Below are 11,393 nucleotides of genomic sequence, written 5' to 3'. Positions count from 1 at the left end.
TACAACCGCTTGGAAAGTTATCCTAACAACTGAATTTTGATAATGTCAGACGTTATCTTTCTTCAAACCTATAAAAATTTGATAGGCTCGAAAAAGTGTCTACACGAGCTTGATTTTTAAGCGCTCCTGAAACAAGTGTAATTGATAAACAAAAAGCACAAAAAAAAGTGAAATATGTTCAATTATATACATCAAGGTAAAGTTCATCAAAGATAGTAAACTCATCAGTTGAAACATTCGTGGCACAATGAATGGTCGCAACACTGAACAAACAAAAAGTTAACAATGAGGTAGCTGGAGTTTTAGCCCTGACTCAGAAAAGCAAAATATTGGGCTTCCGCAATTGAGCCACCAGCAATTGAACAATCAGCAAAAATAATAAAACATCTGCTCTTTTTGTGAAGAAAATACGCCCCACTAAGCAAACAGACCTGGAATGACTAATTCTAAACGATTTTCCCAAAAATGAAAACTTGCATGTACTATGATTATGAGCTAAATTAAATTTTCATTCTATTCATTAACGTTGAAAAAACGGAAGATAAAAAATGCTTTCAGAAAACTTAGGAGCAATTCAATCGCAAGAAAATACGGGTCTCTCTTCAACTTGCAATTCCTGTGAAAAAACAGGAAAATCTGGAACATCAACGCACAAAAGTCTGAACATGAACTCACGAAATTCTGAAAATGAACGAACGAAAGTCTGAACAGGAAGGCACCAAAGTCCGGCGAACACCCAAATGAACGCACGAACGCACAAAGTCTGGTGAGTGTACGAAGGTCTGAACAAGAAACCACGAGTCTGGTGAACGCATGAAAGTCTGAACTTCAAGGCACGAATTCTGGTGAACGCACGCAAGTTTGGACATGATCGCACGAAAGTCTGATGAACGCATGAAAGTCTCGCCATAAGATCTTTTCGTCTGGGTTGTTCTGGACATGATTGCTTCTCTTTGGCACCGCAACCTGGGCAAGCTTTGTGTTTTCTAATCACTTTATTTTCAGTTCACTGCAAAAATTTGTTAATCTTAAGATAAGAAACAAAAATAGGAAAAAATGATTAAAAACGCCGTTAAGTCGCCCATAGAGATCTCTCATCACATTGCTTGGACAGCGTTTCAGCGAGAATCCAATTAGCATAAAATCTGCTTTTTATTTTGTGAGAGTAATTTGGTTTTCTTGTGAAACTTTGTGACGATGAGTTTACCTTGTTGACCAACAACTCATTGAAGCGAACACTTCTAACAGTTGTCAGTGAAACGAAAAGAAGAGAGCCCAGTGATAATGATGATTTCGTTTTGATTATGTATACAGAGATAAATCAATTATAATTACATTGATCAAATGTGATGGAAATTTATAACCACTTAGTGATGTAAAGTGATCAGAAATTGAAAAAAAATCATTTCCTCATTTACAAATGTTTTTCTAGTTGTTGTGATAGACTTATTAAATAGTCTTCACTTGCACTCGGGAGGCTATTTAGTTCTTTTTCAGCCTACCGATTGAAAGTCTCGATTACATTAGATTACCTCTTATTCAGTAGAGGGTTTAGAGGCCGGCACTGTATGTGATGGTATTTATTATTGGTGCCAGTTCGTTAAGAAATACCTTGAACGGACTGTCATGCCACGAAAAGAAATGTTTGTTGGGGAGTCATTACCACTGGGGTGGTCTGAAATTCAACGTGAGAATTCGGGAGATTCCGGAGAGATCAAAATTACTTCAAAATCTTCTAAATTTTGGTGGTGGTCTGTGCAAGAAAAGTAGTTTGGTGATTTGACACCAAGTAACTAATATTACAATTACCCCATTTAAGCAAACAAGAGCCTGTGCTGTTCCTGAATTAATTCACATTCCTTTGCATTATAAAGACCGCATTGCTGCTATTGTATATATAAAATGATTTGGTGCTCCGCTTTTTCTGGAAGGCCTTCGATCAACTGGAATTGCTGTCGTTGACGCCTTTGAACAGCTCATTTCGCATCGTAATAGAAGAAATCACAATCTGATCAACGAATTTTTAAAACTGCATCATTGCATTGTTGCTGAAGAGGGAAATTTATCTGCCCTCTGGAGAAAAAGAGACAAACTAGAGTTGTTTGGTTCACGAAAATTTTTTGCCAAAAGGCTCATCAAAAAGAGGAAGCCATCTTAGAAGAAGCGAAAAAAGCAGCAGCAGAAAGCTTAAACGAGTACTTGAACTTTCCGAGAGTCTTCTAGATCTTTTGTTGGTGGATAGGCTCGAAGTTGGACGAACCTATTCATAAATTCAGCTAACTGCGATCTCTTTGATTAAAAAAACTATCCGGGACTTTGCATGGATTTTGATAATTGTCCAGACACAGAATCTGATCCAGGCTGATTTGAAGTTGACCCTATTGTAGAAGAAGTGGAAGCCATAGAAGGCGTTGATACTGCCTCGAAAAAATATCTACTGAAAACGATGATTTGAGCAGATTATAAAGCAACATAATGAAATTAAATCCCTGCGCAATCAACCTAAATTGCAAGACATGGAAGCAACAAATACAAATGCAATTTATGAATTCGACGAACGGACTGTGGAGCTCAAAAAAACCGGCGATCAATTTGCCTCATATTCAACAGCATTGAAAACAGAGGTGATGCTTTATTAAGAGTACTATACCTTCTCAAAGTCGTGTTACGATTTAATTTAAATCCATCACGCATTGCAGCATGTTATCCACTAAATCAAAATCTAAGTGCTCCTATCGTCGCCAAGTTCAATTATTATTAAGACAGGGATTTAGTTTGGAGACAGAGAGCTTGGTTGAGGGGATATCTAATTCAATGGGACGGATGTTTCATGTTGAGGAGTGTTTAGCCCCGAGAGACCAGGAAATTAATAGTGGGGCAAAGCAAATGAGACTACTTGCTTATACCAGACAATATGATATTTTTGTGTATAATCAGAATTATAGTAATGCAGATGCTATCAAAGTGAAGAAAACTAAGGAGTAGAAAGATTATGTTGCTCTTGAAAATCCTCAGGAAAACTGTATTCCAACAAAGGCTACTCAAGTGAAGTTGCAGATTCACATCGAAACGCCGAAACAACCGACAACACTTGCAAGAAAAGCATCAACTTTGTTGCCTAACAGTGGTAAGCGAAAATTATTTCAATTGTCGCCCGCTCTTGATTCAGAGGATATAGCGTCCCTAGCGAAAGATATTTTTCGATTGCTAGTTCCTGCATTAGTTCAAGCAATAAAAGAAGCTAATAAACATAAGAGAAAAGTTCGACTGAGGTGATCACTAATGCGATTGATACAAACTGTAGTTTTCCGAACTCCCGAAATATTTAATGTTTTTGTGATGCATTTTAATTTGAGATCCTTAAAAAAGAACCTGGACAAACTGGAAGCACTAATACTAGGTCTTAGTTCTCCTCCGTCTGTTCTATGTTTACGTCAAGCATGATTATCTAAAAATGATGACCCAAAGTGTTTCTTGTTACACTGTTACTCTCAGTATCTAACAAAAAGGTAGACCTTCAAGGGGCGGAGGTGTGATGATTCAAGTGAGAAGTGATTTGAGCATGATCAATGATACTGAAACCTCTTTTGAGGAAACTCTGTTCGCTGAAATTTCTGAAGCAGGAATAAGGTACAAAGTCCTCACTATCTATTATAAACATCGTAACAGCAAAAAGCTTTTTTTAGAGCTGCTAGATAAGGTCTTGGAAAAGCATAAATCAGTCGAAATTCCTTTTGAGATCTTAACATCGATATTCTTAAAGATAACAAGCTGACTTAGGGTTAAAAAATGTGATCACCTCTAATGGTTTTGAACTGTTTGAAACATCACCTACCCAAGTAACAATGGTTCCATGTCTTGCCTTATCATAACATACAGCAGAACTGCGTTTCGCCGCACGTTAACGACCTTGAACATCAAAGTTTTCCTGATCATTATTCCCTGACGAATAGAAATTGAAGATCACACAAAAATGTTCAGAAGTAAACAAAATATTCCGTGATACATTTTTCCTGAACACCCTGCAAAAGTTAAGTTGTATAAGGTCGCATTACATGAACATCTTAGATCTTTCAGACGTTATATTGTGGAAGCAGCTGATACTGACGAATCTTTCAATAGCTTCAACTGTTTGTTCTTGGAAATCACTGATCTGTTGGAACCTTTTAGGACATTCCAGTGTAAATGAGGAAAAAATCCCAAATGGATGAATGAACTTCAAAACTTAAAAACCAGTAAAGATCTCGCTCATTGTATATGGAAGAAAACAAGGAAAAGGTTCATCTGGAAAACTTTAAACTGTTGCGCAAAAAATTTGAAAACCCGAGTTGGAAAAAATAAAAGAAGGTTTTAATCAAAAGCTTGCGAATCGTGCATTGGCGACTCATGACAAGTTTATAAACTTTTAAATGATCTAAGAGATAAAACTATGGAAAATAAAAAGGTACAATTTTTACGTAACTGTGTGGTTGAATGTCCTAATGGCAGTAAGATTGCAAACTAATTCAATGACTTTTATGCTGAGGCTGGGATAACTATATCAAGTAGGTTGCCGTTGCCTTATGTTCCTGTCCGAACTAAACCTTCTCATGACAAGTCAATATTCCTCTATCCAACATCAGATAATGAAGCACAAAAAACTATGGATGAATTAGACAATAAGTCCTTTTCCGGGCTTTGCAATATCAGCAACGTTCCGGTGAAATTTAGCTCAGAGGTTACTGTTCCATACTTAACGTATTTTATTAATCTATCTTTCGTTAACGGAATTTTTCCCGGAGTTTTAGCAAAAGCCAAAGTTATTCCTTTGCATAAGGATGGCGATAAGACGAATGAAAACAATTATAGACCAATATTGCTGCTTACTACTTGGAGTAAAGTTTTTGGAAGAATTATGTATAATCGATTGTAAAGCTTTTTTTGAGCATAACCTGTTGTTTACGAGTAAACAATTTGGATTACGCCGGAAACAGAGTACGGTTGACGCCATGGTCGAAATTTTTAAAGGGGCACAAATAAGTTAAACATAGGTTTTTTTCTTGATCTAAAGAAGGCCTTTGATGCGATTGATCATTGATTTCGCTGCAGAAGGTAGAAAGCTATGGTATTCAAGGTTTGCTCTCTAAAGGTTAAATCTGGATTACTTCTTAATGTATTTCCTTAACGTAAGCATACCTTCAAGCCTACTATAATCCCATAACTGAAATTTTGAAGGGCAGAGTGTTGAGGACAATTTGTCCTGTTGTCTGTCCCCTCCGTTTTTATTTATAGATTGATGTTTGATAAAGTTTGTTTATATTGACTACTTGGAGAAATTATTTCTTTCTTTCTTTCATCTTTTTTCTTCTTTCTGCCGATACATTACTCTGAGAAAGGACAGATCAAGTTTTTTATCGAAAAATGATACAAAAGACCATAAAGTTTTCCTTCAGTAGTACTTTCTGTTTCGTTCGTCAGCCAAATCAAACTGATTGTGGAATGAAAAAAAACTTATGTATAATTGTAAATGGTTTACTTGCAATATATAAATGTATCCAGAGTCTCTTTAATAGATCAACCTAGAAAGCTTCCGAAAGAGGCAACTTTGGTTTTTTGTTTGCGAAACCCAAAACAAAATCAGTTCGATCCGAATGGGAAGATAACGAGATTGAAAGCTCAGTTTCAAGGAAAAGTTTTATACGTAACAAATATTTTTTACGAACCCATTTTCGTGGGAGGGAGGAACTATACACTAAAAAGGGTCTTTTCAGTCAATTTTTGCTGATCGGTATATTCACCGTTAGGGTTGTGATTGGTATCATTAAAGAGCCCCGACCAGCGTAGAATCAAGAGCCAAACAGTTTTAGTTTTCTTCTTTGGGGATTTATTGAGATGTAGAATTTTGGGAATCGTAGACCGATTTTCGTTTTTGTTCACATTTTCCGAATGTTTCGCCAAAATTGTCGATATCTTTGCAAACATTTTTTTGTAATTTCCAGCAACAGTGTAATTGTTTTTAACTCTAATGATAGAGGAGGGTTGTTGAGTGGTTTGATCCGAGCTTTTTCTGCTAAATTTTTGAAAATCCGTTTCTATCATCAAAAATATCGCCAAATATGCTTTTTTCGCTCAATTTGTTTAAATTCACCAGTAGTAGAGACCCCAAGACTGCTTACACAACCTTTTTAAACGCAGAGAGAGGGCTATTTTTGTTTTTGTTGCTTGTAAAAGTCTTCTTGATCTAAAATTTTTCCCGCTTTTTGCTAATTTAGTTCGGTATGAATCCAAAATGCAGCATTTGTAATTGTTAGATTGAAATAATTTGTTTGGAAGAAATACGAACAATCAGGTTTTTAGTGGAACGCGCAGCTATTTCAGGGGAATTTTTGTTGTCTTTGTGGTCTCTTATAATCAAAGTGTTCGGATTGTTTGTTCTTTTTATGTAAATTGCTGATAAAATTGATTTCAAATTAAGATTCAAATAACGCATGTCCCCTTTACTTGAAATTGAGCAGCAATGAATATAAATTAGCTTTTGAGTACGAGCTCATGGTTTTTAGGGGTTTAAAAAAAGTATTTGTAAAAAAAATTGTTTGGTGTTTTTATAGATATCTAATGGCTCCTATTTTAACTAAAGGCTACGTATATATTTAGTTAAGGAAAACATCCGTGAAACTTTGAAATATCCATCTATCATATTCTTCAACTGTCGACCCTTAATTTAGTCGTAGAAAGAGCACTCGATCTTTTTCCCGGTGAAATAAAATTTGATTTCTTTATGGGTTTTAGTTTTGACTAATGGTTTCTTGACTTTGTTGGAACGAATTTCCAGGAAAAGTTTTGTGACTTTTGGAAAACTGTCCAAATTAGGGGTTGAATTTTTTTCGCTTGATGAAGTTTTACCTGAATGACGGGTCCAGTTATCGTATAAATCATGCGCTATGGATTACATTTAATTCTTTTGGGGTTTATCTTATGGCTTTGAGGACTCTGACTCCGTTGTCTCAAAAAGTTTTGAAGAGTTTTGATTTTTTACCTGCGTCTTTTGCGTTTTTGTAGTCGTTCAAAATATTCTACATTATGAAGAGTTTTTAATTCTACTGGGTTTCATTGGTTTATTGGTGTTAACAATTTTCAGATAAAAGAATTCAAAAAAAGATCGAGATTGCTTTCTTTAAATTCTGTTCTGCATTTTGACATCATCAAATTTTATCACATTATTGACAGATATCAAAAATTTTCGTTGAAACAAATATTAATCCTTTGTGGTCATATTTGACTGATTTTTGTAGGCTTAGACAAATTATTGTCAAAAGACACGTTACGAGTTTTTTTAGAAGTCATTTTTTCATGATATCAATTTTTTTCTCTTCTTCAAATAGAGTTCCCTTTTTCAAAGAGGAGCCATTGATAATTAAATGACATCCAAGTGTAGAATTCAAAAACTTCTAGTTAATTATGGCTTCTATTGATTTTTAAAAAGTCATATTTTAAGTGGTTTCAATAAGGTGATTTGGTGAAATTTGATGACCGTCGGTGTTCATTGGTTTTTGTAGTATTATGATTTAGTGTCATTTAATCTCACTAATAACAAACAGAAACGCGCTCCTAAGGAGTTGCAAGTTAATTTGTGATTGCTTTTAGTTTACAGTTTATTGTTTTCATGACTTTTGAGAAAATTTGTTTTAAAAAAATTAAACAAATTTTTGAGCTTGATCAATTTTTATCTTGGTCAATAAAACAAAATTGTTTTTCTAGCGAGCTGAAATCTAATCTTTTCAACCGTTTTGTTTTAAATTAGAGGACTTTGGCTCTGATACTACACATTTTGATTTTAAATAAATGCAGTTTTGTATATCAGTGATGTTTGAGGTTACTTGCCACATTAACAACCTAATGAGCAGGTCCCTTTGGCGTAAAACAATTACAAAATTGAACATTTAATGTTCTCATTGACAAGATTATCGTTTTAACGGCAGCGACACTGTTTTCTTTCTGAAAAGTTTGATTCTTCAAAAAAATTTACTTCTTTTGTCGTTCTTTTAATAGTCGTACGATTTAATCTGAATAATGACAAGCCTGAATTGCTTCCTTAAGTTTCGTAAACTAACAGTTTTTAATCACTTCCTCAAATATACACTAGAAGGTAAAAATGAACATTTTTAAAGATTTCAGTTGAAACCTTATGGTTTTGTCACTTAAAAAATGATGGTTTTCAGAAATGGATACTTAGTTCTGAAATTTGCCATTCCTGCAACCATTTTGCTTTTTGTTACCGAGTCTCAGGAAGTACAGGAATCAGTTTTTTCTTTCGTAATGTACAGGTCGTTTTTTTAAGTGTACGTGTTATCTGGTGAAATTCTGATTTTCTTATGACGTTTTCTTCTAAAGATCGAGATCGTTTTTACTAAAAAGTATGAAGAGATTAGCTGTATTTATATTAGGGTTCTGCCTTGACCTTTTTTCATTGGGTTCCATGACTTTTATGCGCACAAACCGGAGCAAGAGGTAGCTCCCGGGGGTACATTAGGTGCTCGTAAGGCCTTTTTTCTTTATAATCTAAGTTTGCAATTCAAATAAAGTATTTTGGGAAGTTGTAAAAGTTTGACCACCCTTTCTCCGCAACTCCACTTCAAACCCCCCAGCACACACTTCAACCCCCATCCCCTCTACACACCCCCAACTTCATCCCCGGGCAAAAAAGGTAAAGGTAGTCTCCTGTGGTGCGGTTGGCAAAGTATGTACTAAATATTGACCTCAATTCACTGAGGTTTGTTATATCCATGACTTGTACATTGTTCACCTAATGCTATTTTGCCTTTGTCAAGAAAGGATTTAAATCTGTCAATGCCGCCCAAACTTACCTAAATAATCAATCTTCTCATTAACTGAATTCAATTCAGTTGTTCTTCGCTAGCTCTTCTTTCGAACCAAATGAAAATTTGAACGGAAACACACCACGTCTCCAGGGCGAATCCTCGGAGTGCAATTGCATCGGTTTTTCTTTACAATTACAATAAACTGTGATTTCAAGCGTCGAATTTGAATACGGATTCGTGTCGCAAATCCAACTTAGATAAACTAAACTGTAATTGTATAACAATTGCTGGTGTACTTGTCGGAGTATCACATGACGCAGTCAGCACCAACAAAACATGCTCTTCTCGAGATTGAACACTTGTGGGAGAAACCCGGCTTGGAACCTTCACTACAATGGGAAATATGGCGAATCATCTTCAAATGACTATTCTAGCAAAAGAAGGAACCTATATCAACTTTTTAGACAAGGAACCTCCAGATAAAGGAACCCTACCTCCTGAACCGATCTAGGAGGAAGATTTAGACAATAGCACTGCTCAAATTGAACGTGATCGCAGAAGTCGAAACGAACAAATAAAGAACGCTTTGCTAAACAAATATCAAAAAATTGAGGACGCGGGAATTCTGTCTGGCATTCAACCTTGATAATTTTGTGACAGCAAAGCCGTCCCATCTCTTAACCTGGTGTGGATACTAAAGCTTCTAGAATTTTCGGTTCCCGGGAGCCAACTGTCAAAATTGATCAGATACCAACAAAGGAAATGACGAACAATTTTGACCATGTCTTCGCAAAAAAAGCATAACATTCGATTGCTATAACTTTTTAACAAGGAAGCAAATCAAAGAAGAACTTGTTAGAAAAGTCAAAGTCTATGGATGTTTCCGTGAACTTTTTCTGAATTGTGATCTCGGTAGCAATGAGGAATTGATAATTCGAGACGTCTTCATCGGAAATATGCAAGACTGAGAAACTCAACGATTACTCTTAAAAGAAACACGGACCCATAAAAAAGCGCAAGAATTAGCCATACATGTAGAAATGTGTGATCAAACAAATTAAAGTATCGGGAATCGCTGCCTATACGGTGATCAGTTCTAACTCCAACACATCAGTTAACAACATTCAAAGGACTCCGAAAAATTCTAGTGCATCTCCAAGTAATCACAAACCGGCTATCTATCCCAATTGCGGCAATACGTGGTCCCCTAGTCATCGCCAAATTTGTCCTGCCAAATTTAAAACTTGCAAAAAATGTGATACCAACAATCACTTCGCCAAAGTTTGTCGAAAACCGAAAAACATTGTGAAGCCAAAACCCAGAGTCAACAATGTAGAGTATGTACAATCTGCAGCTCCAACAGAACGGATATCGCCATTGTCGGGTGATCCCGTTAATCAAATAGATAACATGCTACATAATCTAAACATCTAAGACGCAAACTATGATTCAGATTGCAATGAAACCGAAGGAAATTGCATAGCAGTTATCACAAGAACCACAATTTCAGAGAATTGAACCAGTTAATGTACATGTACACTTCGAGAATATTATCACAGAACCGTTAGTGGATTCTGGCAGCGTATGCACGATTATCAATAAAAACCTAGCAAATTCAGTGATTGTGATCAACAAGAAAAAATATTGGGTAAAGCCGTCAGAATTGCACAACCTAAAAACATTTACGAATGATATAATCAAGATGAATGGTGTCATTACTATTACGGTAAAACTCAACGATTGGACAACCAAAGATAACCATTAGGGTTGTGATCTTTTACCTCCAGTAGAACAATCTTTGAACCAATAAAAATTAATCTTGTTTATTAATTAAAACCTATGCCCCTTTGAATCACAAATAGCAATTGATGTGTTTGCTCTGATCCCTCGCATCAAAAGGTCTCGCAAACGCACAATCAATTCAATATTTCACAAAAACTTCAAACCAACACATCAAAAAGGCCAACGGAAACCAACTAACTTTCAATAATGACTAAATACTGAACCTACAAAACTAAATGGCGAAAACATGTCATAAAAAATTAATAGCTGCTCAGATAAAAATTTTATTGAGTTAGAAATGTTGAGTTAGAATCACATTTCTAACATTTTAAAACTCAAGCAGCAGATACAATCGAAAATACACCTTATAATCCACAATTTGAAACCTGCAACAAATGCAACGCATCACGTACTGGTTGAGGTGCTGCCTTAGAGCAACGTTCACTGGCAGGCTGGCAGAAAATAGCATTCACAATATGTTTCCTTAACTGCAACAAATAAAGGTATAATGTCTATGATTTGGAACTTTAGGAGGTAGTCTGGTCTGTCGAGTATTTCAAATATTATCTCTTTGGAAAAACATTCGTTGTCATCACTGATCATAGAACCTTATTATCAATTACGAAAGAACATCGATCTATTAGTTTTATAATAGCTGTTTAACACGTTGGGTGGACCGATAAATACCTTCTGATTTTAATAATGAATACACACCAGGTGCCAAAATGGGACTGGTAGGTTACAATTCTTGAAAACCAAAAAAAAAAGATCAACAGCTACAAACAAGGAGTTTGCGGTAGCAACAATTAGCTT

At 35.6% G+C, this 11,393-nt stretch overlaps 2 protein-coding genes across 4 annotated transcripts in view; both read right to left on the bottom strand.

Annotated features, from left to right (window-relative positions):
* LOC142343235 (uncharacterized) overlaps positions 1-11,393 on the bottom strand; it is a 595,961-nt gene that overhangs the window by 294,629 nt on the left and 289,939 nt on the right. The gene's annotated exons all lie outside the window — the stretch shown is intronic.
* The window catches only part of LOC142343234 (uncharacterized), a 374,820-nt gene that overhangs the window by 247,107 nt on the left and 116,320 nt on the right, over positions 1-11,393 (bottom strand). The gene's annotated exons all lie outside the window — the stretch shown is intronic.

This window comes from Convolutriloba macropyga, chromosome 7, assembly GCF_964194025.1.
Source record: "Convolutriloba macropyga chromosome 7, txConMacr16.3, whole genome shotgun sequence".
Classification (NCBI taxonomy): Eukaryota; Metazoa; Xenacoelomorpha; order Acoela; family Convolutidae; genus Convolutriloba; species Convolutriloba macropyga.
This window is presented reverse-complemented; position numbering and strand designations above follow the sequence as displayed.